General features: G+C 45.8%; 1 protein-coding gene across 5 annotated transcripts in view; it reads right to left on the bottom strand.

The window, feature by feature from the left end:
- st3gal4 (ST3 beta-galactoside alpha-2,3-sialyltransferase 4) overlaps positions 1-25,815 on the bottom strand; it is a 189,949-nt gene that overhangs the window by 118,228 nt on the left and 45,906 nt on the right. The gene's annotated exons all lie outside the window — the stretch shown is intronic.

Raw genomic sequence — 25,815 nt, 5'->3', positions numbered from 1 at the left:
TCTGTGTCTGTGGCTGGAGCTGTGGCTGTGGCTGTTTGTATCTGTGGCTGTGGCTGGAGCTGTGGCTGTGGCTGTTTGTGTTTGTATCTGTGTCTGTGGCTGGAGCTGTGGCTGTGGCTGTTTGTGTTTGTATCTGTGTCTGTGGCTGTGTCTGTGGCTGGAGCTGGGGCTGGGGCTGGGGCTGGGGCTGGGGCTGGAGCCGTGTCCGTGTCCGTGTCCGTGTCTGGGGCTGTGACTGGAGCTGGGGCTGTGGATGGGGCTGGAGCTGGAGCTGTGTCTGTCTGTGTCTGTGGCTGGAGCCGTGTCCGTGTCCGTGACTGGGGCTGTGAATGGAGCTAGGGCTGGGGCTGGGGCCACTCTGGATCTGGAGGTTGTCGAAAGCTTGGGAATGTTGAAGGAGGGAAGAACAACTTGTGTGTTCATGTTGGGAAATGGATGTTATGTGGAGATGACGGTGACAGGATACTCGCATGACACATGGGAAAGGATCGTACAGATGGCCCCCTAGCATCTCTGATGCAGCAGCATTAGAGACTATCAAAACCTCTGGCGTATCAAGACATCCCAGGTGTCATGTCCATCAATACGATCACAGCCAGAACCTTCTGCCTGAATGTCACCGTGTTCCCTCACCTCATCCACGTACTCCTTCTTCAAGGACTGGCCCCTATCTGGAATTTCCTCATCCTCCAAAGCATTTCCACTTTGGATAGTGAGGTTATGGAGGGCGCTGCAAACCACCATATCCATCAGGGGCTCACTGCAATGACCCTCCAAATCTGTCCAGGGGTCTGAATCTGATCTTCAGGAGACCAATGGTCTGCTCCTCTATGGCACTGGTGCTTCTGTGACTCTCATTGTACCTCCTTTCCTCCTCCATTCTGGGCACCCTCACAGGTGCCATTAGTCATGTCTTCATTGGATGCCCCTTGTCACCTATGAGCCATCCATCCGGAGAATCAGGGCCGCTGAACAGGTCTGGCACCTGGAAGTTGCGAAGGATGTAGGAGTTGTGCTGCTGCCTGGGTACCCGGCACACACATGCATAATTTGCCGATGATGATCACAGACCAGATGGACGTTCAGCGAGTGGAAGCCTTTCCTGTTGATGAAGGTGAAGGGCTGTCCATCAGGAGCCTTTATGGCGATGTGGAAACAATCAATGGCTCCCTGCGTCCTGGGGAATCTTGCAATCACCAGGAATCCTCGGGCTCTAGCCAGTGGACTCTAGACATTTTGTGTGAAGGAGATGTAATTCCCTGCCCTTTGGAACATTGCATACAGTGGTGTGCAGCAGGTTGTGTGATGACACTGAGGTCTCCACAGGCTGGCTGGAAGGAGCCTGTCACAAAGAAGTTGAGCTTAACAGTCACCTTCAAAGCCACAGGCATCAGGTACCCCCTACGCAGTGGGAGGAGATCTCTCCTGTGGACATGTCACAGAGTGATGTGACTGTGGCAGTGTTTTATTCAGCCCAATGACTCAGCAGGACACTGCAGAACACTACGCATTTCCCTTCAAAAAAAAGTGCCACAAAACGCCAGGAAAATCATCATTGCAACACTGAGCAAACCAATTACGCACCTAGTTAGCCCAGTAAATGAGCTTTAAACAGGGTAGCTGGAGTCAGGCCTCGGGAGAGGTATCAGGAGAGGCAGCTGAGAAGGACTACAAGTGTGAGTGATGAGACTTAAATGGCCCCATCTTATTCGCAACGTATGGTGAAACCCTCTCACAGAAGATATTTCTCTGCCTGTTCAACGCCAACAGCCAATTCACAGTGAGCCCAGGGGTAGGAGAGAGGGTCCTCTTTGTATTTTTATATACATCATGAGTCCACCTTGACTTATTCAGTGATGGGATAACTATTTCACTAGACCCTGACCTAGACTAATAACCACCAGATACACTTATTAACCAGTAAATGAATAAGTGAACAGACGCAATGGCACATTGCAGAATTAGAATTTCAGACAACCAAAGCTTGCAAGGCTAAAAATCAATAGATTTTTGCAGGTTTGGGATATGGAGCAAAGGTAGATCAACTTCCAATTGCCACCCAGGGCCTGGCAACAGCAGGGGGAGAGGAGAGGAGGGTTGGCTGCAATTGCAGCATGGAGAGGGTGGTCATCAGCTGGAGGTGGGGGTGAAGGAGGGGACAAAGATAAGTGTTTGTGGAAGCTGGAGGAGAGAGGCAGCATGCTATAAAAGGTCCTCACACTCAGCTCCTCTCACTGTCGCATTTCATAATCTTCTCCTGTTCCTTTGTGGGGTGTTGGGAGTTACTATTGAGGCCCAGGTTTGTATTCTGGATTTGTTTGTACTCTTTAGCAATTATATAATGGACAAATTTCTTGCTAAACCTGACCTTTAACCTTAACTCATACTGTAACAGAAAGGAGCAAACCAATACTGTGGTGTATTATAGACTAACTTTAATTTCAGCCACCTGGGAGAACAGTCACAACCTTATATTTCACTAGCCTGTAGTGTATGGATTTCTTTCTGAGAATCTTCCCCCCTAGGTACATCAGTTAACAACAGCAGTTTGTATTAATATAGCAACATTAATGCAGTTACAACATCTCAAGATGCTTCACAGAAGCATAATCAGAGAGAATTTGACACCAAGACACACAAAAAGATATGAGGACGGGGTCAAAAAGCTTAGTGAAAGGAGCATCTTAAAGGAAGAGAGAGTACGGTGGAGAAGCAGAGGGTAATTCCAGGGCCTAGGACTGAAGGCCTGGCTGCCATTGGTGGAGCGGTAAAAATTGGAAACGCTCAAGAGGGCAGCATTGGTGGAACGCAACTATTTCGGAGAGTTACGGGGCTGGAGGAGGTGACAGAGATGGGCCATTGCAATTAAGAGTCTTGATTAAGTCCAAGCAAACTATCATGTTCAATTCATGGTTGAAGAAGTTAGACAAAGTGAAAAGGCTGGTGCGCGGCAGAGGCTTGTCACCAACTCAGTGACCAAACTGTCCATTCAAGAACCGAATCCATTATAAAATGAAACTGAATTCTAAACCACAGCCACTGGACTGCGGTAACATGCAGCTACTGTCACCAGACATCAACACTTCCAGCAAATGTCAGACATGTTCTTTCTGCCCAATATCCAACAGCTTGTTCAAAGCTTCTCTGCTTTGACCCCTCAAAACTGAAATTGCTCATAAGGGGTTGGATTTAATGGAGACAATGGGGATCTTTGCTACCTCCTGGAGAGCCAGCAAGAGCCCCAGGTCGCCACTTTTTGGGAAGGTCTGCCACGTTAAATACCACTCAGGACAGCAGTGGGCCACCCTAGGATCATAGGCCCTGGGGGCTGATCAGAGGCTGGCAGCTCTATTGGATGGCAGTTCCACAAGGGAGGTGGTGTCTGCTGCCTAATTCAACACCCAAGGCCTAGGTTCATTGACGGACCCAGACCACAGGTGAGGCGGGATGGGGTAGGGGAATGAGGGGTAGGGATGTTGGAAGTGATGCAGGACGGGAGTGGGTCTCAGCAGGACACCCCTTTCCCAATACCAGATCTCTCAATCAGGCACTGAGTGCCTTTGAACAAGGGACCCTCCCAGAAGCCTACAAGCAGCCCCAGACAGGTTTGCTGGTCATGCTCCCTGGATAGCAAGCCCCCTGCCCGCCTCCAGTGGCAGCAGGATGAGGCCCCTAATTGGGTATTAATTGCCCATTTAAGGGCCTCAGTCAGCAGCGGGACAGGAAGGCCTTTCCACACCTGCCACCCTCCCACCTAATTAAATGCTCCCACCATGGAGAAGGGCATTAATTTCCAACCAAGGAGATTGGATGGACTTAATGTTCTTTAATCCTAAATCTAACGAGGCATCTTGTCTCGTCATCACATTTACTCAGTCTCTCTTTGCAAATTATCATTAACTTTTCTGACATTTTTGACTAGTACTGTGACTGGGTGACGTTCAGTGAGCAGTCTTGTAGCTGCAAATCTCTTCAACCCTGCACAAACACCTTACCACACCTCCTAGCCCACTCCCCGTCTCCTCTGCCCACCACCCCACCCCCAGCCCCAACAAACATTTGGAATTCCAGATCCCCAATGTCAACACATCGCAAACATTTGAAAAAGTCTGGTAACCAAATAATTCTGGTCTAATACACAAACCTGCTCTCTCTCACAATGCCAGGTTCTGTTATGCGCACAGATAACTCCACAGGTCACACCAGTTCTCAAACATTAATATCAGTTTCCTGAAACCAGCTAAATAAAAATGTCTAGCTTATTAAAAACGAACTTCAAAAGAAAACCCCCATCGCTCCAACACACCAAACGTTGCTGATTGATATGGGATTGTTACCAGTTGGTGATGTCATACTGCTGCCCAGGATTGGTGGAGGAGTTGGCAACATCAACAAGGGACTGCTGTGATTGGAAGATGTCATCAGCGCAGTTTTTTTTCCCCCATTCTCCAAGGTTTTTAATGAAGGACTTTTCTGTCTTAGTGTCTGTTCTGGATTCTGTTGAAATAGAAATGAGTTTCTCCCACACATTGGGAACTTCAGAAAGCAGCGCCCACTACAACATCTGGTGACCAAACACTATGAAGCAGCACTCACTCTGCTCACGTTCAACCATCTGTGACACCCCTGCCCCACACACCTCCCTCAGCCTCAACACAACCAAGCAAGAAACTATAAGCTTGTGTCATGGCAATATCCACTCCTCAGGGCTGTTCGGAGTGCAGGACCAGATTTGGCTTAGTCATTTGCCCTCCAGGATATCAAGATCAGCACAAGGAGGTTTGAACAAAGTCAGCAGAGAAGCCTGAAGTCAACAACATTCGGAAAAGCTGACGCTCTTGAGGTCTTGTGATTATTATTTTTTTTTGTTGGAATTCATGAGAACACAAGACAAGAAGCAATTCATTGATTTTCTTGCTCAAATGTCAGTGAGGCCCTCCAAGTATAGAGGGAAATCATGGGGAATATAGAAAGTGTAGCAGGGAGATGGCAAAAAGCTGGAAAATCACATAAAAGATATTTACAAAGCTCAGGGTATTTCAAGAGGAAGTAGAAGTGACTGGAGATTAGTAGGGAATCTTTGTGGTGGGTGAGTTTATGGTAAAGATATGATATGACTTGAAACTGGATCTTTTTTCTGCAAATGAAGGCGGAAATAAGGATGCAAGTGGGAGGATTGGAACAATTGCCAGAGATAACTAGCAAAGGAATTGATTCTTAAAAAGAATAACAGAACTCAGCAAGGATCAGTCACTGGAGACTGATGGAACATTGTTGACTTTTTTAAAAATATTCATTCATGGGATGTGGGTTTCACTGGCTGGGCCAGCATTTATTGCCCATCGCTAATTGCCCTTGAGAAGGTGGTGGTGAGCTGTCTTCTTGAACCACTGAAGTCCATGTGATGTAGGTACACCCACAGTGCTGTTAGGGAGGGAGTTCCAGGATTTTGACCCAGTGACAGTGAAGGAACGGTGATATATTTCCAAGTCAGGATGATGAGTGGCTTGGAGGGGAACCTGCAGGTGATGGTGTTCCCATGCATCTGCTGCCCTTGTCCTTCTAGGTGATAGTGGTTGTGGGTTTGGAAGTTGCTGTCTAAGGAGCCTTGGTGAATTCCTTTAGTGCATCTTGTAGATGGTACACACTGCTGCCACTGTGTGTTGGTGGTGAACGGAGTGAATGTTGTGGATGTGGTGCCAAATAATTGGACTGCTTTGTCCTGGATGGTGTTAAGCTTCTTCAGTGTTGTAGGAGCTGCACTCATCCAGGAAAGTGGAAAGTATTCCATCACACTCCTGACTTGTGCCTTGTAGATGGTGGACAGGCTTTGGGGAGTCAGGAAGTGAGTTACTTGTCACAGGATTCCTAGCCTCTGACCTGCTGTTGTAGCCACAGTATTTATATGGCTAGTGCAGTTCAGTTTCTGGTCAATGGTAACCCTCTGGATGTTGATAGTGGGGGTTTCAGTGATGGTAAGGCCATTGAACATCAAGGGGTGATGATTGAATTCTCTCTTGTTGGAAATGGTCATTGCCTGACACTTGTGTGACTCTAGTTTTGTTAGGGCTCCTGGATGCCACACTCGGTCAGAGATGCTGCTGTGATGTCAAGGGCAGTCACTCTCACCTCACCTCAGGAGTTCAGCTCTTTTGTCCATGTTTGAACCAAGGCTATAATGAGATCAGGAGCTGAGTGGCCCTGGCGGAACCCAAACTGGCCATCAGTGAGCAGGTTATTGCTAAGCCAGTGCCACTTGATAGCACTGTCGATGACCCCTTCCACCACTTTACTGATAATGGAGTGTAGATTGATGGGGTGGTAATTAGCCGGTTGGATTTGTCCTGCTTTTTGAGTGTACGGGACAAACCCCTGGGCAATTTTCCACACAGCCAGGTAGATGCCAGTATTGTAGCTGTACTGGAACAGCCTGCCTAAGGGCACAGCAAGTTCTGGAGCACAAGTCTTCAGTACTATTGGCGGAATATTGTCAGGGCCCATAGCCTTTGCAGTATCCAGTGCCTTCAGCCATTTCTTGATATCACGTGGAGTGAATCGAATTGGCTGAAGACAGGCACCAGTGATGCTGGGGAACTCCTGGGGAGACTGAGATAGATCATCCACTCGGCATTTCTGGCTGGAGATTGTTGCAACTGCGTCAGCCTTATCTTTTGCACTGCTGTGCTGAGCTCCTCCATCATTGAGGATCGGGATACTTTTGGAGCCTTTTCCTCCAATGAGTTATTTAATTGTCCACCACCATTCACGACTGGATGTTGCAGGACTGCAGAGGTTAGATCTGATCCGTTGATTGTGGGATCGCTTAGCTCTGTCTATCACTTGTTGCTTATGTTGTTTGGCATGCAAGTAGTCCTGTGCTATACCTTCACCAGATTGGCAGCTCATTTTTAGGTGTGCCTGGTGCTGCTCCTGGCATGCCCTCCTGCACTCTTCATTGAACCAGGTTTGATCCCCTGGCTTGATGGTAATGGTAGAGTGGGGGATATGTACAAGATGCACTGTAACCATGAGGTTACAGATTGACAGCATCTGCGGAGAGGAATACAGTTAACGTTTCGAGTCTGAATGACTCTTCATTAGAACTAAGGAAAAATAGAAAAGAGGTGAAATATAAGCTGGTTTAAGGGGGGATGGGACAGGTAGAGCTGGATAGAGGGCCAGTGATAGGTGGAGATTGCCAAAAGAGGTCATAGAACAGGGCAAAAGAGATAGGCTGAAATCCTGTCAGAGAGAAGAGCAATATTTCTTCAAGGTAGACATTCCTTGAAGGGAGCTGGCAGTCAAATTAAACACTAAGATAAAAGCAAAATACTGCGGATGCTAGAAATCTAGAACAAAACCTAGAAAAACTCAGCAGGTCTGACAGCATCTGCCGAGAGGAACACAGTTAACGTTTCGAGCTGTCAGACCTGCTGAGTTTTTCCAGGTATTAATGTTTTTGTTCCAGATATCCAGCATCCGCAGTATTTTGCTTTTATCTTAGATTACAGATTGTATTTGAGTACAATCCTGCTGCTGCTGATGGTCCACAGCACATCATGGATACCCAGTCTTGCTGGATTTGTTTAAAATCTGTCCCATTTAGCACGGTGGTCGTGCCACACAACACGATGGAGGATATTCCTCAATGTGAATCTCCACAATGATTATGCAGTGGTCACTCCTACCGATACTTTCATGGTCTGTAGCAGGCAGGTGTGGATGAGGTCAAGTATGTTTTTCCCTCTTGTTGGTTCCATCACTACCTAGCAGCTACGTCATTTAGGACTTGCCAGCTCGGTCAGTAGTGGTGCTACCGAGCCACTCTTGGTGATGGACATTGACATCTCCCACCCAGAGTACATTCTGCGCCCTTGCCATTCTCAGTGCTTCGTCCAAGTGGTGTTCAACATGGAGGAGCACTGATTCATCAGCTGAGGGAGGGTGGTACATCAGCAGGAGGTTTCCTAGCCCATGTTTGACCCAATGCCATGAGACGTCATGGGGTCTGGAGTCGATGTTGAGGACATCCCAGGGCAACTCTCTCCCGACCAGTGTGCTACCACCTTTGCCGATGGGACAGGACGTACCCAGGGATGGTGATGGTGGTGTCTAGGACATTATCTGTAAGGTTTGATTCCCGGAGGATGGCTATGTCAGCTCTCTCAATTTTGGCACAAGCCCCCCAGATGTTAGTAAGGAGGACTTTGCAGGGTCGATAGGGCTGCGAGTGCTGTTGCCATGGTTTTGTTACAACTGACTTGCTATGCAATTTCAGAGGGCATTTAAGAGTCACATGTAGGCCAGACCAGGTAAAGGGCATTAGGGAACCAGATGAGTTTTTACAACATCATCAGACTTTGAGTTCCAGACTCTGTGGCAGGATTCGAACCCAGGTCCCCAGGCATTACCCTGGGTTTCTGGATTACTAGTCCAGCGACAATGCCACTACGCCATCACCTCCCTTGTTGGAAGCAGGTAGAGGGGAGACAGCAGAAGCTCAGGGTTCAACCTGTCAATCCTTTTGAATGTAGTACCTATGCAACATAACAATTGAGAAGCAACACAACGTCTTCATCTCAAGACGGGACAGAAGGATATGCCGAATAATTATAGACCGGTTAGTCTAACATTAGTTCTGGGCAGAAATCTTTGATTACCAATGACCTCTCAAATTATGGATTCTATGTGAATTGCATATGAGAATCAAAACAAATAGCAAAATAAATTGTTTTTTGAATTGGCAGCTGATTGGATGGATAATTTGGACATTTGGTATATGGCTTTCAATAAGTCGTTCAGTAAAATGTCTCAAAAGATTTGTGATAAAAAGAATTGCAGCAGTCAGGATAGAAGGCAGGCTGGAAAGACCACCCGAGTTAGGTTGGATGTTGCTCCAATCGGGGAAGAGTTGGACAGGGTACAAACAACAAGTTAGGATGGAGCTACTTTTGCATTCTGTATATTTCAATGATTTGGACTTGGGCATAGGGAACACAATCTCAAAATTTGCCAATAAAAGTAGGAGGCTTGGCGAACACAGACAATTAAAGAATTCAGGAAGATGGTTGAGACATTGAACAGATAGGTAGAAGATGCAGTTTAATATGGAGAAGGACAAGGTGATTATAGGGTGAGCTAGGAGTGTGAGAATTCACTTAATGAGAAGACAATGAATGGTAGGGATGAACAAGAGGGACCTAGAGGGTCCAAAGTTTGACTGCAGTTAAAGCCTTAAAAATAACCAGCAGCATACATTGTGGAGTTCATGAAAAGGGACGACGTTGAAATGAGGCCATTAATGGAGACACCCCACTTCCCCTCCCAACTTCCCACCTAAGGGCTGCATGAGCAGGGTCACTTTCCAACTGCACCCCTGCTGCTGAACTCCTCTCATTAGCCTGAAAGTTGAAGCTGGGTGAGAAACAGTCCTTAAGTGGTCATTAATTGGCCACTAAAGTCTGAGACTTGAAATAATACTTAAACCGTAATTAATTGGCCAATTAAGGGCCTCAATTGGGACTAGGCCTCAACCTTCCCAACGTAAAATTGCAGAGGTCAGGGTGAGTAAGAGGCTGCTGGGAATTAAGGCCATCTGAGGAATTTTACTGGTCGCCCCACCTACAAACCTGCCGGCAAGGGAAAGTAAAAAAAATTCTGCCCATAAAAATCCTATGAATCTCACAAGTGAACAGTGTTTCTACCTCTGAAAAAAATTTGTTGAGATTTGAATAACAAAATCACAAAATGACTGCATTTACTGTGTCAAACAAAATAAAATCTCAAATAAAAACAGAAAGTGCTGCAAAAGCTCAGCAGGTCTGACAGTGTCTGTGGAGAGAGAAACAGAGTTAGGGTTTTGAGTTTGTATGACCCTTCTTCAGAGCAGAAGAGCTCTGAAGAAGGGTTATACAGACTCGAAACGTTAACTCTGTTTCTCTCTCCACAGATTGTCAGACCTGCTGAGTTTTTTTCCAGCATTTTGTTTTTATTTCAGATTTCCAGCATCCGCAGTGTTGCGCTTTAAAAATAAAACCTTAGATTTAACAAAATTAACGTAGGCAAGTGTGAAGGGATTTGTTACGTTGGAAAGCTCCACCTAAATTGAGCGGTGTTTATCTGGAATCTCTGAATGTACCAGGCAATGAAACAATGAGCAGAATGATTTACAGAGGCTTTGCATTTCTTCCTGAACAATGAAGCTGGAATGTGCAAATAGATTTCTCCAGCCAACCCCACAGATCTGCGTGTGTTATCCATCCCTCATACACAGAGTTATCAAGAGCTTTCTACTTCCTCCTACCGGTGAATCAGGCAGAGAAACAGGCTGTAACCAAGACAACCACACAAAGCAAGGAAAATAACTGTGGAAATAGCCTAAGTGCAAAGCGCACAAAGAGGAACATAGGAATTGCTAGACCCATGATAACAGGAATACTGGAATTGTTGATGAAGAGGATCAGTACCATTGGCTGAACTCAGAATGGCATTTAATTGGATTTTTTTTTAATGGAAGTTTTATCAATAGAACAGGAAGCATCAGGCAGGACACATGTTAAAAACAAAAAAACTGCGGATGCTGGAAATCCAAAACAAAAACAGAATTACCTGGAAAAACTCAGCAGGTCTGGCAGCATCGGCGGAGAAGAAAAGAGTTGACGTTTCGAGTCCTCATGACCCTTCGACAGAACTTGAGTTCGAGTCCAGGAAAGAGCTGAAATATAAGCTGGTTTAAGGTGTGTGTGTGGGGGGCGGAGAGATAGAGAGACAGAGAGGTGGAGGGGGTTGGTGTGGTTGTAGCGACAAACAAGCAGTGATAGAAGCAGATCATCAAAAGATGTCAACAACAATAGTACAATAGAACACATAGGTGTTAAAGTTAAAGTTGGTGATATTATCTAAACGAATGTGCTAATTAAGAATGGATGGTAGGGCACTCAAGGTATAGCTCTAGTGGGTTTTTTTTTATTTTATATAATGGAAATAGGTGGGAAAAGGAAAATCTTTATAATTTATTGGGAAAAAAAAAAGAAGGGGGAAACAGAAAGGGGGTGGGGATGGGGGAGGGGACTCACGACCTAAAGTTGTTGAATTCAATATTCAGTCCGGAAGGCTGTAAAGTCCCTAGTCGGAAGATGAGGTGTTGTTCCTCCAGTTTGCGTTGGGCTTCACTGGAACAATGCAGCAAGCCAAGGACAGACATGTGGGCAAGAGAGAAGGGTGGAGTGTTAAAATGGCAAGCGACAGGGAGGTTTGGGTCATTCTTGCGGACAGACCGCAGGTGTTCTGCAAAGCGGTCGCCCAGTTTACGTTTGGTCTCTCCAATGTAGAGGAGACCACATTGGGAGCAACGAATGCAGTAGACTAAGTTGGGGGAAATGCAAGTGAAATGCTGCTTCACTTGAAAGGAGTGTTTGGGTCCTTGGACGGTGAGGAGAGAGGAAGTGAAGGGGCAGGTGTTGCATCTTTTGCGTGGGCAAGGGGTTGTGCCATAGGAGGGGGTTGAGGAGTAGGGGGTGATGGAGGAGTGGACCAGGGTGTCCCGGAGGGAGCGATCCCTACGGAATGCCGATAAGGGGGGTGAAGGGAAGATGTGTTTGGTAGTGGCATCATGCTGGAGTTGGCGGAAATGGCGGAGGATGATCCTTTGAATGCGGAGGCTGGTGGGGTGATAAGTGAGGACAAGGGGGACCCTATCATGTTTCTGGGAGGGAGGAGAAGGAGTGAGTGCGGATGCGCGGGAGATGGGCCGGACACGGTTGAGGGCCCTGTCAACGACCGTGGGTGGAAAACCTCGGTTAAGGAAGAAGGAGGACATGTCAGAGGAACTGTTTTTGAATGTAGCATCATCGGAACAGATGCGACGGAGGCGAAGGAACTGAGAGAATGGGATGGAGTCCTTACAGGAAGTGGGGTGTGAGGAGCTGTAGTCGAGATAGCTGTGGGTGTCGGTGGGTTTGTAATGGATATTGGTGGACAGTCTATCACCAGAGATTGAGACAGAGAGGTCAAGGAAGGGAAGGGAAGTGTCAGAGATGGACCACGTGAAAATGATGGAGGGGTGGAGATTGGAAGCAAAATTAATAAATTTTTCCAAGTCCTGACGAGAGCATGAAGCAGCACCGAAATAATCATCGATGTACCGGAGAAAGAGTTGTGGAAGGGGGCCGGAGTAGGACTGCAACAAGGAATGTTCCACATACCCCATAAAGAGACAGGCATAGCTGGGGCCCATGCGGGTACCCATAGCCACACCTTTTATTTGGAGGAAGTGAGAGGAGTTGAAGGAGAAATTGTTCAGCGTGAGAACAAGTTCAGCCAGACGGAGGAGAGTAGTGGTGGATGGGGATTGTTCGGGCCTCTGTTCGAGGAAGAAGCTAAGGGCCCTCAGACCATCCTGGTGGGGGATGGAGGTGTAGAGGGATTGGACGTCCATGGTGAAGAGGAAGCGGTAGGGGCCAGGGAACTGGAAATTGTTGATGTGACGTAAGGTGTCAGAGGAATCACGGATGTAGGTGGGAAGGGACTGGACAAGGGGAGAGAGAAGGGAGTCAAGATAACGAGAAATGAGTTCTGTGGGGCAGGAGCAAGCTGAGACGATCGGTCTACCGGGGCAGTTCTGTTTGTGGATTTTGGGTAGGAGATAGAAGCGGGCCGTCCGAGGTTGGGCAACTATCAGGTTGGAAGCTGTGGGAGGGAGATCCCCAGAGGAGATGAGGTCAGTGACAGTCCTGGAAACAATGGCTTGATGTTCAGTGGTGGGGTCATGGTCCAGGGAGAGGTAGGAGGAAGTGTCTGCGAGTTGACGCTCAGCCTCCGCGTGGTAGAGATCAGTGCGCCAGACAACAACAGCACCACCCTTGTCAGCGGGTTTGATGACAATGTCAGGGTTGGACCTGAGAGAATGGAGTGCAGTAAGTTCAGAGAGAGACAGGTTAGAATGGGTGAGAGGAGCAGAGAAAAAAAAAAACCCACTAGAGCTATACCTTGAGTGCCCTACCATCCATTCTTAATTAGCACATTCGTTTAGATATCACCAACTTTAACTTTAACACCTATGTGTTCTATTGTACTATTGTTGTTGACATCTTTTGATGATCTGCTTCTATCACTGCTTGTTTGTCGCTACAACCACACCAACCCCCTCCACCTCTCTGTCTCTCTATCTCTCCGCCCCCCACACACACACCTTAAACCAGCTTATATTTCAGCTCTTTCCTGGACTCGAACTCAAGTTCTGTCGAAGGGTCATGAGGACTCGAAACGTCAACTCTTTTCTTCTCCGCCGATGCTGCCAGACCTGCTGAGTTTTTCCAGGACACATGTTATGCTGTTTGAGGAATATTGGGAATGAAGGGGTAAATGAACATCTTTTTCTTGGCCGTATTCATCCACATGCATTGCGAATCATTCAAAGTGATAGCCTCAGACTGCTGACGCAAGTCAGGAGTTAATCACAGTCTACTGCCAATTTGGAGGGGCTAATATTGAAGATTAGTCAGGACTGTGTGAAAATAGGAATAAGCAGAGGCACGGCATCATCCCACACTTTCTCTTTAGCTCTGAAGGAATCATATGGACTCGAAACGTTAACTGTGTTTTTTTTTCTCTCCACAGATGCTTAGACGTGCTGAGTTTTTCCAGCATTTTCTGTTTATGTTTCAGATTTCCAGTATTCACAGTATTTTGCTTTTATCACCCCCATGTCAGATGGTAATATCAGATTGGCCAGAGCAATGGAGCACATGCAGACTAGCTCCAAGCTCACATTGTTACTAAAGCTAAATACTGGAGATACTGGAAATCTGCAATAAGAACAGACAATTCTGGTAATAATCTGCTGGTTCGGCAGCATCTGTGCAGATAGAACCAGAGTTCAGGTTTCAGGTCAATGACCTTTCATCAGGACTGGGAAATGTAATAGATGTTCAACAAATGGAAGCAGGGAAGGGGCGGGGGGAGGTTGAGAAAAGAACAAAAGGAAAGGTCTGTGATTGGTTGGCAGACAGGAGAGAATAAGTGGTGAAAGAGTTGGTGGTGCAGGGCGTAAGAGTGAGAATGGGACAAGTAAAGAAACAAAAGATGGAGAGGAGGTGTGAATGGTAGATGATGATAGCTGCTGTCCAAGAGCGCGCAGGAGAGAACCTAACCTGTGAAGAAAAAGAGAACAAAATGGGGGCACAGATTACAGTCTGAAGTTATTGAACTCAGTATTGAGCCTGGAAGGCTGTAAAGTGCCTAATAGAAAGATGAGATGCTGATCCTTGAGTTTACATTGAGCTTCATTGGAACACTGCAGGAGGCCGAGAACAGGGAGGTCAGCGTCAGAACAAGTGGAGAATTAAAATGTCAGGCGACAGGATTTTGCCTGTCTTTCTTCACCAATTAGGAAACCATAGTGTTGCATTGCAGTATGGATGTTTGCTAGCACTTTGAAGCTTTGCTCTGTAAGGATGAGGCTCCAGATTCAGTTCCCCGAGTGTAGATAGAATCTGCATTCAGAGGTGTTGTATTAATGGATAACAACAACTTGCATTTTTTTTATTCATTCATATGATGTGAGCGTTGCTGGCTAGGCCAGCATTTATTGCCCATCCCTAATTGCCCTTGTGGTGGTGGTGAGCTGCCTTCCTGAACCGCTGCAGTCCATATGGTGTAGATACACCCACCGCGCTGTTAGGGAGGGAGTTCCAGGATTTTGAGCCAGCAACTGTGAAGACACAGGGATATATTTTCACATCAGAATGGTATAACCCTTGGAGAACTTGAAGTTAGTAGTGATCCTATGTCTGTGCTGTCCTTCAGCATTCTAAAGCCCCTTCATTGTGCACAGCTAAGTGAAAATGTTCCTGCCCTATTCACTTTAGGTGCTGGAGGTCACAGGTTTGGAAGGTAAGTTGCTGCGTGCATCTTGTACATGGTACACACTGCTGCCACTGTGCGCCAGTGGTAGAGGGGGTGAATGTTTTAAGTGGTAAATGGGATGCCAGTTAAGCAGGCTGCTTTGTCCTGGATGGTGCTCAGTTTCTTTATGAAAAATACACAGCACTGAAACAGGCCATTTGGCCCAACAAGTCCATTTCAGCGTGTATGCTCCACCCGCATCCCTTCCCATCCTCCTTCACCTCACCCCATCAGTATAACCCTCTCTTCCCTTCATTGTTCTAAGCCCGCTCTTAAAAATATCTATTCTATTCATCTCATCACACTCTGTGGTTAGCGAGTTCCACATTCTCACCATTCTGTGGGCTAAACAATTTTGTTCAGAATTTCTTCTTTGATTTTCTGGCCTCAACGTTTGCTCTTTTCCCCAAATGGAGGCACTCTGACATTTTCTGTTCTATTTTCATAATTTTGAAGATGTTGATTGAGGGACACCTCAGCATTCCCTTTTCAAGAGAAAACAGGCAATCGCAGAATCACAGAATTTTTACAGCATAGAAGGAGGTCATTCAGCCCATCGTGTCTGCACTGGCTCTCCGAATGAGCAATTCACTTAGTGCCACTCCCCTGCCAACTCCCTGTAACCCTGCATATTCTTTCCATTTCAGATAACAGTCTAATCCTCTACTGAATGCCTCGCTTGAACCTGCCTTCGCTGCACTCTCAGGCAGCGCATTCCAGACATTAGCTACTCGCTGCATGAAAAAGTTTTTCTCATCGCTTTTGCTTCTATTGCAAATTACTTTAAATCTGTACCCTCTCATTCTCGATCCTTGCACAAGTGGGAACAGTTTCTCCCTATCTACTCTGTCCAGACCCCTCATGAGTTTGAATACGTTTATCAAATCTCCTCTCAGCTTTCTCTTCCCCATGGAAAAAGACCCAACATCTCAAATCCGTCTTCATGCCTGAAGTTCCTTACCTCTGGAGGCATTTCTGTGAATTTTTTTTGCACTCTCTCCTTCACATCCTTCCTAAAGTGCAGTGCTCAGAAGTGGACGCAATACTCCAGCTGAGGCCAACCCGCCTATACAAGTTCAACATAACCTCCTTGCTCTTGTACTCAATGCCCCTATTTATAAAGCCTAGGATACTGTGTGCTTTATTAACCGTGCTCTCAATCTATCCTGCCACTTTCAATGCCTTCTGCATATGTAAACGGGCAGTTCCACAGCCTGCTTCCTCCGGCACCCCCCCACCGCCCTGACATCAGAATATCAATGTTGGGAAGGAGGGACATTAATGATAGAAAAGGAGTGGCACTAGCAGCAGGTAATAGGGAAGGCAAATGGAAAACAAAAACAGAATTACCTGGAAAAACTCAGCAGGTCTGGCAGCATTGGCGGAGAAGAAGCCTTGACGTTTCGGGTCCTCATGACCCTTCCACTGAGCGAATAAGGAGGGGTGAAATATAAGCTGGTTCAAGGTTGTGTGTGTGTGTGTGTGTGTGTGTGTGTGTTGGGGGGGGTGGGGTGAGAGAAGTGAGGGGGATGGTGCAGTTGTAGGGACAAGCAAGGCGTGATAGGAGCAGATAATCAAAAGTTGTCACAGACAAAAGAACACAGAGGTGTTGAAGGTAGTGATATTATCTAAACGAATGTGCTAATTAAGAATGGAAATGTTGGTCTTTCTTTCAAAGGGAATGGAGTAAAAAAGTAGGGAAGTCTTGCTAAAACTATACAAGGTGCTAGTTATACCACACCTAGAATATTGAGAACAATTTTGGTCCCCGTATCTAAGGAAAGATATACTGGCATTGGAGGCAGTCCAGAGAAGGTTCACTAGGTTGATTCCGGGGAAGGAGGGATTTTCTTATGAGGAGAGGTTGGGCCTATACTCTTGGAGTTTAGAAGAATGAGAGGTGACCTTATTCAAACATAAGATTCTTAGGGGGCTTGACAAGATAGATGCTGAGAGGTTGTTTCCCTTGTGGGAGAGTCTAGGACCAGAGGGCATAATCTCAGAGTAAGGGGTTGCCCAGTTAAAACAGAAATGAGGAGGAATTTCTTCTATCAGGATGTAGTTAACCTTTGGAATTCTTTACCATAGAGGGCTGTAAAGGTTGGGTCGTTAAATATATTCAAGGCAGAGATAGACAGATTTTTAATCAGTAAGAGAATCAAGGTTTATGGGAAAAGGCAGGAAAGAGGAGTTGAGGATTATCAGATCAGCCATGATCTCATTGAATGGCGGAGTAGACTCGAGGGGCTGAATGGCCTACTTCTGCTCCTACATGTTATGATCTTATGGTCTAAGGACTGGCACTGGTATGCCAAAGCAAATAAAATTCATCAAATAAGAATTTTGTATCACGGCATGTTACATAGTCAAAGTCTCTTCACAAATTAGTGTTTTATTGTAGGCTAGAAGAGGGAGCAAGGTACAGGAAAGGGCAAAAAAAATAAGAGCGAAAAAGACACTATTAGAGAGGAGACAGCTGAGTCAGAAAGTAGAGTAGCAGAGAAAGAACAGATCCAAGAAGGAACAAAAAATCAAGGACTGAAATAAAGCTAAGTAAAAGTTGGCTAGGTGCAAATGCCTAATAACATGAGGAAAATGAAAATGAGTTTATTAGTGGGTCTTAATTAAAGATTCCACCCAAATCTTAAACTATCATTCCTTTAATTGAGCACTCAGAGGCACTGAGAATTTTCTTTATTTATGGGAGAGATGGGTATGGAGAGGAGGAGAGAAAGAGAGCAAGGGAGGGAGAATGAAAGAGGGGGAGAAACAGAGAAGAGGGAGAAAGAGAGAAAAAGGATGAAAGAAAAGAGGAAATAACCTAGAAAAAGGACAGGCCCAGGGGGAAGTAGGGGGGAATCTTTTTAACAGAGTGGGCATCATAACATTGGACATCATAGGAAGTTTCTTCCTATCTACCCTATCTATGCCCCTCATAATTTGGATACCTCTAAGGAAAACAACCCTAGTCTATTAAGAACAAAAACAAAAATGCCTGGAAAAGGTCAGCAGGTCTGACATCATCTGCGGAGAGGGATACAGTTAACGTTTCGAGTCCATATGACTCTTCATCAGAACTAAGACATATAGAAATGAGATGAAATATAAGCTGGTAGAAGGGGGTAGGACAGGAGAGCTCGATAAGGGGCCAGTGATAGGTGGAGGCCAAGAAGAGACTGCCAAAGATGTCATAGACAAAAGGACAAAGGGGTGTTGACGGTGGTGATATTATCTAAAGGATGTGCTAATGGGGACATTAAGGGAAGCAAGCTAATGGCAGATGGCCCTAGTACGGGTGGGGTGGGGGGAAGGGATTGAAATGGGCTAAAAGGTGGAGATGAAACAATAGATCAAAATAAATTTAAAAATAGGAGGGAAAAGAAAAAATATAGTTGTAAAAAAATTATAAATTATTGGAAAAAAGGGGATCAGAAAGGGGGTGGGGATGGAGGAGAGAATTCATGATCTGAAATTGTTGAACTCAATATTAAGTCCAGAAGACTGTAAAGTGCCTAGTCAGAAGATGAGGTGCTGTTCTTCCAGTTTGCATTGAGCTTCGCTTGGAACATTGCAGCAGGCCAAGGACTGACGTGGGCATGACAGCAGGGTGGTTTGTTGAAATGGCAAGTGACAGGGAGGTCTGGGTCATGCTTGCGGACAGACCGAAGTGCTACTTCACTTGAAAGGTGTGTTTGGGCCCTTGGACGGTGAGGAGGGTGGGGAAGTAATGGGTCAGGTGTTGCACCTTCTGCGGTTGCATGGGAAGATGCCGTGGGAGGGGGTTGAGGTGTAAGGGATGATGGAGGAGTGGACCAGGGTGTCCCGGAGGGAACGATCCCTGCAGAAAGCCGCCGGGGGCGGGGGGGGGGTGCTGGTGGTGAAGGGAAGATGTGTTTGGTGGAGGCATCATGCTGGAGTTGGCGGAAATGGTGGAGGATGATCCTTTGAACGCGAAGTATGGTGGGGTGATAAGTGAGGACAAGAGGGACCCTATCATGGTTCTGGGAGGGAGAGGAAGGTGTGAGGGCAGATGCGCAGGAGCTGGACTGGACACGGTTGAGGGCCCTGTCAACCCCCGTGGGTGGAAAACTTCGGTTAAGGAAGACATGTCAGAGGAACTATTTTGGAAAGTGGCATCATCAGAACAGATGCGACGGAGGCGAAGGAACTGAGAGAATGGGATGGAGTCCTTAAAGGAAGCGGGGTGTGAGGAGCTGTAGTCAAGGTAGCTGTGGGAGTCGGTAGGCTTGTAATGGATATTAGTGGACAGTCTATCACCAGAAATTGAGACAGAGAGGTCAAGGAAGGGACAGGTCAATGATGGATCACATGAAAATGATGGAGGGGTGGAAATTGGAAGCAAAATAAATTTTTCCAGATCCAGACGAGAGCATGAAGCAGCACTGAAGCAGTCATCATGTACCGGAGAAAGAGTTGTGGGCGGGGACCTGAGTAGGACTGGAACAAGGAATGTTCAACATACCCCATAAAGAGATAGGCATAACTGGGGCCCATGCAGGTACCCATTGCCACACCTTTTATTTGTAGGAGTGAGACAAGTTTAAGGAGAAATTGTTCAGTGCGAGAACAAGTTCAGCCAGACGGAGGAGAGTTGTGGTGGATGGGGATTGTTCGGGCCTCTGTTCAAGGAAGAAGCTAAGGGCCCTCAGACCATCCTGGTGGGGGATGGAGGCGTAGAGGGATTGGACGTCCATGGTGAAGAGGAGGCGGTTGGGGCCAGGGAACTGGAAATTGTTGATAAGATGTAGAGTGTGAGAGGAATCGCGGATGGAGGTGGGAAGAGACTGGACAAGGGGAAAGAGAACGGAGTCAAGTATCAAGAAATGAGTTCTGTTGGGCAGGAACAGGCTGACACGATCGGTCTGCCGGGATAGTCCTGTTTGTGGATTTTGGGTAGGAGGTAGAAGCGGGCCTGAGGTTGGGAGACTATGAGGTTGGAAGCTGTGGGAGTAAGATCCAGAGGAGATGAGGTCAGTGACTGTCCTGGACACAATGACTTGATGTTCAGTGATGGGGTCATGGTGAAGGGGGAGGTTGGAGGAAGTGTCTGCGAGTTGACGCTCAGCCTCCACGAGGTAGAGGTCAGTGCGCCAGAAACCAATAGCACCACCCTTGTCAGCAGGTTTGATGACAAAGTCAGGGTTGGACCTGAGAGAACGGAGTGCAGCAAGTTCAGAGAGAGACAGGTTAGGGTGGGTGAGAGGAGCAGAGGAATTGAGACAACTGATGCCACAGTTTTTAGTCCCTAGTCTATCCAGTCTCTCTTCATAGCTGAAACACTCCAGCCCAGGCAACATCATGGTGAATCTCCTCTGCACCCCCTCCAGTGCAATCACATCCTTCCTATGGTGTGGCGACCAGAACTGCACACAGTACTCCAGCTGTGGCCTAACTAGCGTTTTAAAGTCTGCCTGAACAGCATAATTCTACCTACAAAACAGTCAGTTTCGACAGCTACAGATTATCAAAGGAGGGTGAATTGGAAGGACATGTTTATATTTAATTAATTAATGTAAGTAAACCATAAAGAAGTCAAACAGGAAGTATAATACTTTTCCTACATTACAATATTAACTGGACTTCTAAAGTACTTTATTGGCTGTAAACCTTTTTGGGATATCCTGGGGTCACAAAAGGTGCTATTGAAATGCAAGCCTGTTTTTCTCTTTCTTTTTGAGCCTGCCCATGAAGATAGCTCAGGCATTTAACCGTTTAATCACTGGTAAATCCAGAGATCTCCCTGGTTCATCAATTTCTGAGAGGTTTTTACACCTTGCATTAAGACAATGCAGTGACAACGAATATTTCAAAAGTGCCTTTAACGTAGTGACACTTTCCAAGGCGCTTCACAGGAGCATTATCCAAGAAAGTTTGACATTGGGTCACATAACCACAGCTGACCAAAACCTTGATCAAAGAAGTAGGTTTTAAGGAGCATCTAAAAGGAGGAAAGAGATGTGGAGAGGTCAAGGTGTTTAAGAAGGCAGTTATGGCCTTAGTAGCTGACAGCATAGCCACTGTTGGTGGAGCAACTAAAGTAAGCAGTATGCAAGAGACCAGACAGCAAAAGCAGTAATGAAGCTACTGGCCTGTCAGGGGTGGCTACATTATTGTAATATTAACCCAGTTTCACATTTGCTTCGACACAGCTCCTTCTCACTTGCTTTACCCTATCAAATAAACCATACATTTCATATCTATATCCCTCTTTTCCTTCTATGGACAATTTTACTGAAGAAATTGTTTGTCACACAAGAAAACAGGAACAATTTAAAACTTATCAATTACGGAATACAGTACAATATGTACCTGTAGTACAATTTACAAGTCTTAGTGTGTATTACTGTACAGTACAGGTACTGTACTTTACTTGAGAGTGGATATGGATGGAGTGGGTGACGTGGTTGATGCCGCTGTTGATCTGGATGAGAAGAACAATGTTATTGTTGACCGCTTTGCCTTTTGTTTTTCAATTTTGTAAAGTTCTCAGTCAGGAGCAATAGCTGTGTCACTAGCTCTACAGAAGACTCTTTCCATGCTTGTATCATGGTCTGTTGCTTGGTTTTTCAAATCTTCAGCTGACCTTTTGAGATCTGTCATCATCTTGGTTGGGAACTGAGCCTTTTGAGCCTGCTCCTGTTTAGGCTCATTTAATCCCATCATTTCAACCAATTCTTCCGTACAGAGTTCCTCTTAATGTGATTAAAGCAACTCACCCACTTCGGCTGGGGTGATGTCTTCAAATCCCTGCCCTCCAACTTATTTTGCCAACTCAACAATCCTGGACACTTTAACATCCTCATTGGGGAACCCTGTGAAATCATTTACAGCCTCAGGCCAAACTTTTTTCCAGTGGGCATTAATGGCTGAAGCTTTAACTTCATCCCATGAGTCCTATGAGTGCTATGAGGATGTTGCACTGATTCCAGCAATCACGGACTGTGGTTGAAGGGTCTGCTTCCTGAAGATGAAGGATGTGGCTGAAACTTCTCCAGGTGTAGTGAGCCTTCAAGGAAACAATGACCCCCCTGGTCCATTGGCTGGATAAGTGGGGTCATATTTGGGGGTAAAAATTAAACATCAACATCTGGATGCCTCACTACAAGAGAGTGTGGATGTCCAGACGCATTATTGAGGACTAGTAGAACATTGAAATACAAATTCTTTTCCCTCAGGTAAATGTGGATCTTTGGCAGAAAGCAATTCTCAAACCAGTCTTCAAAGACCACTGCTATAAGTCAAGTTTGCTGTTGGCTTCTGAGAGACTGGCAAATGAGGTTTAATTTTCCCTTTAAAAGCTCAAAGGTTTTCTGATCTATAAACCAGCACTGGTTTACAATTAAAACCAGCCACGTTGGCACATAGCAGAAGTGTCAATCTGTCCTTTGCTGCTTTAAACCCAGGAGCTGTCCTTCCTTCTTTGGATATGCAAGTCCTATTTGGCATCTTCTTCCAGAACAGACCAGTTTCATCTGAATTGAAGACCTGCTTTGACTGGTAGCCTCTCTCCTCAGTGTAGTCATGCAACAGCCTGGGAAAACTCTCCTGCTGCTGCATGGTCAGCTGATGCAGCCTCCCCCACCAACTTCACATTGTGCAGCCCAAAACACTTTTTAAAGCGATCAAGCCATCCTGTGCTGGCTGAGAATTCTTTGGAAATAGAACCTTCTGCATCACCACCAGTGACACCAGGACAACCTTCCTTACTATGCTTTACGTTCTGGCACAATTGTTTCAAATGATTGGATCATTAACTCGGATCCTCCTTTGATGCTGCTGCTCGATCCACACATTTAGTAACTTCTCCATTTCCTCCAAGTGTGAACCTCTCCTGCTCACAAAAGTTATCTTAGCAGTGTGGCTACCAGAAACACTAACGCTGGCCCTTATTTTTTTCTTCAGGCTGTCTAATGTACCTGATTGTGAGTTCATTCAAACAATTCCCAGGGTAACATGAAAGCACGTGTACCATTTTGCGGTCTACCTAGGATTGTTCAAGTGTCATCACCTTCCTGGGACGTTTTTTGCTTGGCTTCGACTCACTCATTTTTAGTACAGTCTTGTAACTGTACTGCAAAATACTGCTCTACTGTATAATCCTATAATTCACAGCAGCCCATGTACAAATAGAGGCTACACGTGCACAGTGAAGGGACATTTGCAGCGTGTGCTTCAAGGACAAGAGGACAAACAGGGTTTTTTAATGGATCTGAAGAATTTTATAAGGTACAGTAAGTTCTTTATTAACCTTTTGGGATCATGTGCGTGTGTACTGTTTAAATGTCACTGTGCACTTGTAGCTTTCTGCTGGTTTTGCGTCAACATGAAGCGCAGAAGCAGCAAGCATGTCAACAGCTCAAAGTTCAGCAAAAAGAGACAAGTTTGTGTCTCTCAAGTGTCTTTTTGTTTTTTTTTGGTTTGACTGTTTAAATTGATAGCATCCAGATCGTTACATTATTAATCACAGATTTTGTGGGCGCAAACAGCGATTCGATACGCATAGGCGAACGGAATCACGGAGGAGGGGAGAGTGAATGGCAAGAGTTGACTGTAACTAAAATTCAATAGGGTCGGTTAGGTCTGAACTAAGCACAAGGCAGCTCTAGCTCACAAGGTGGAACAGGATCTCAGTTTCAACCCTTATCGTTGGGGTCAGTTCCTGGATCAGCTGCGATCCTCCTACTGTCCCTCCTACCCAGGCTGCCATCTGTCACACCCATTCCATCCTTCCCGTGTCATCCCTCCCTCCCACGCCAATCCCCACCTCTCCAATGCCACACAGAAAACTACACACCAACATAGAAGAACTTATGTTCCATGGAAACAGACTTAACAGAGTAAATCTTTGGGTAACCATTAACACACCAGGGATTTGTGTACAATGAACCAATAGGGAGAGACTCACTAGAGAGGAAAGGCGATTGCAGTCAGGTTTTTGGATGTTACTTTGAGGAGTGCTTTATGTTTGGTGAGGATGATCTGCAAAACTCTGTTGTTCTGTATCTGTGGTTAGTTAGATATTGTAAAACTTTGTTGTTAACATTCAGGTACTTGGTATACCAAACAAAGCAATTTTTAGCTTCATACGATACAAAGCAGCTGGAGTAAGATGTGAAGTCCTGTGTCTCACGTGCCCCCACGCGCACTAAGCTCCACACACCAAATCAACCCAGAAAAGTCCAGACAGACAAAAACTGTATTATTACTATGGATAAGTACAGACTGGGAATGAATTATCTGCCAAGTGCAATTATTCTGCACCCTCTAACTCAGTTAACCATCAGCCCTTTTGTATAATATCACAAGAAACTGAGTAGTAATGTATTAAAAGTTTTTAATTTAGCAAGCACTTCGTTGAAGCATCGGTCTCATTTATTGTAATATTTTCCCAGTCACACTTTTCCTCCACACTTTGTTGGTTGATAACATCCCTACAAACTATCACCATCACCAACCTCCCTGTTCCACTCCAAAGTTTGAACATAATGACACCTCCATAATCTGTATCTGTCTTTCTTTCCACTCTGTGTCTGGATCTCTCCAAGCTGGTTTCTACCTCTGCCAATACCCTGAAATGGTCTTAATCACAGTAACAAATTACATCCTCTGCGAATGTATTATCTGCATTATCCCACCAGCACCCACCTCTTGTACTTAACTGCCCTGCAAATTGGACAACCACACCAAGTCCATCCAACAGCTTTCTAGGGCTACAATCACTTGGTTCCATTCAACTATCTGGTCAGACAAAGCACCACCAGCATTGGCTTCTCTTTATGTCCCGGCACAGTTACCTCCAGGGGCTCATTAAGGCTCTATCGTTGGCCTCTCCATCACCTGCCTTGACTCCTCCATTTTGTAACAGTCAGCTTTCCAACTCTTCAAGTTTAGATGATACAATTTCCTCCATTTACACATTGGGAATATCAAAGCCATTATTCTACAGTGTGTTAGGTTCCCTGGCCAGACCCAGAGATCCAGTTAGGGGGACCAATAACATTTTGTTTAAAGTAGATAAAGGTTGCGATTCCAGACGCCTGCTTTTGCAATGAAGATTCCACGGGTTTTGCACAAACAAAAACAAACTTTACTATACAAGTTCAGAAAGATAAAACAATTTACAATATGTATTTTATATTCTAACATTCAGGGTAAGTATGAGGTACATGTAAATTAACAAACTGTGGTCAAACACACCGCACTACAGAGTAAATGACAGATGCAACCAAGACAGAGTCTGTGGATTTCTCAAGAACCCACCCAGATGCCAATAAACACCAATTCAAACAATCCTGGTGAAACTCTATCTCACAAGGGATTTCCAGCTTCGAAGATCTTTCCTTGGAACTCTCTCCAAAAGTCGCTCCCTCAGACAGCTTTAACAATTGCCCACCTCACTGAGTTTCAAACTTGCTTCCGAGATTCCTTCACCCTGGATTCCCAAGTCTGTACTTCAGCCTCCAGTTGCTGGTGTAATTTTAGCTCTTTGCTAGAAGCTGGCTTCACTGAGCTGGGACTGCCGCCGAGTTCCCCTGAGCTCCTGTCCAGCTGTATCCAGCTATATTTGACTCCCAGGGCTTTCCCTGAGCCTTCTTCGATTAGCAAGGCTTCCCTTGAGCACTCTTCTCAGCAGCTCAGAATTAACAGCAGCACTTTGGCTGCACGGAACTTCTTCCACCAGCTTCTGACTCTCCCGAAACTGCCTCAAGAAGAGCTGTTCACTGACACTTGAACTGATCTTTTGACTTATCAAAACACTCCCAGAGGGTCCCACACTTGTTACTAGACAGGAACCGATGTAACAAGCACTGGAACATCCTGTACCTTAAATGTTTCCATCTCCACAGACTACTAATTTAGCACCCAGGGACCTCAAGATCAATGGATTTC

This window comes from Carcharodon carcharias, chromosome 25 (assembly GCF_017639515.1).
Source record: "Carcharodon carcharias isolate sCarCar2 chromosome 25, sCarCar2.pri, whole genome shotgun sequence".
NCBI lineage: Eukaryota > Metazoa > Chordata > Chondrichthyes > Lamniformes > Lamnidae > Carcharodon > Carcharodon carcharias.
The sequence above is the reverse complement of the archived record's forward strand: the minus strand, read 5'-3'. Positions and strand labels throughout refer to the sequence as shown.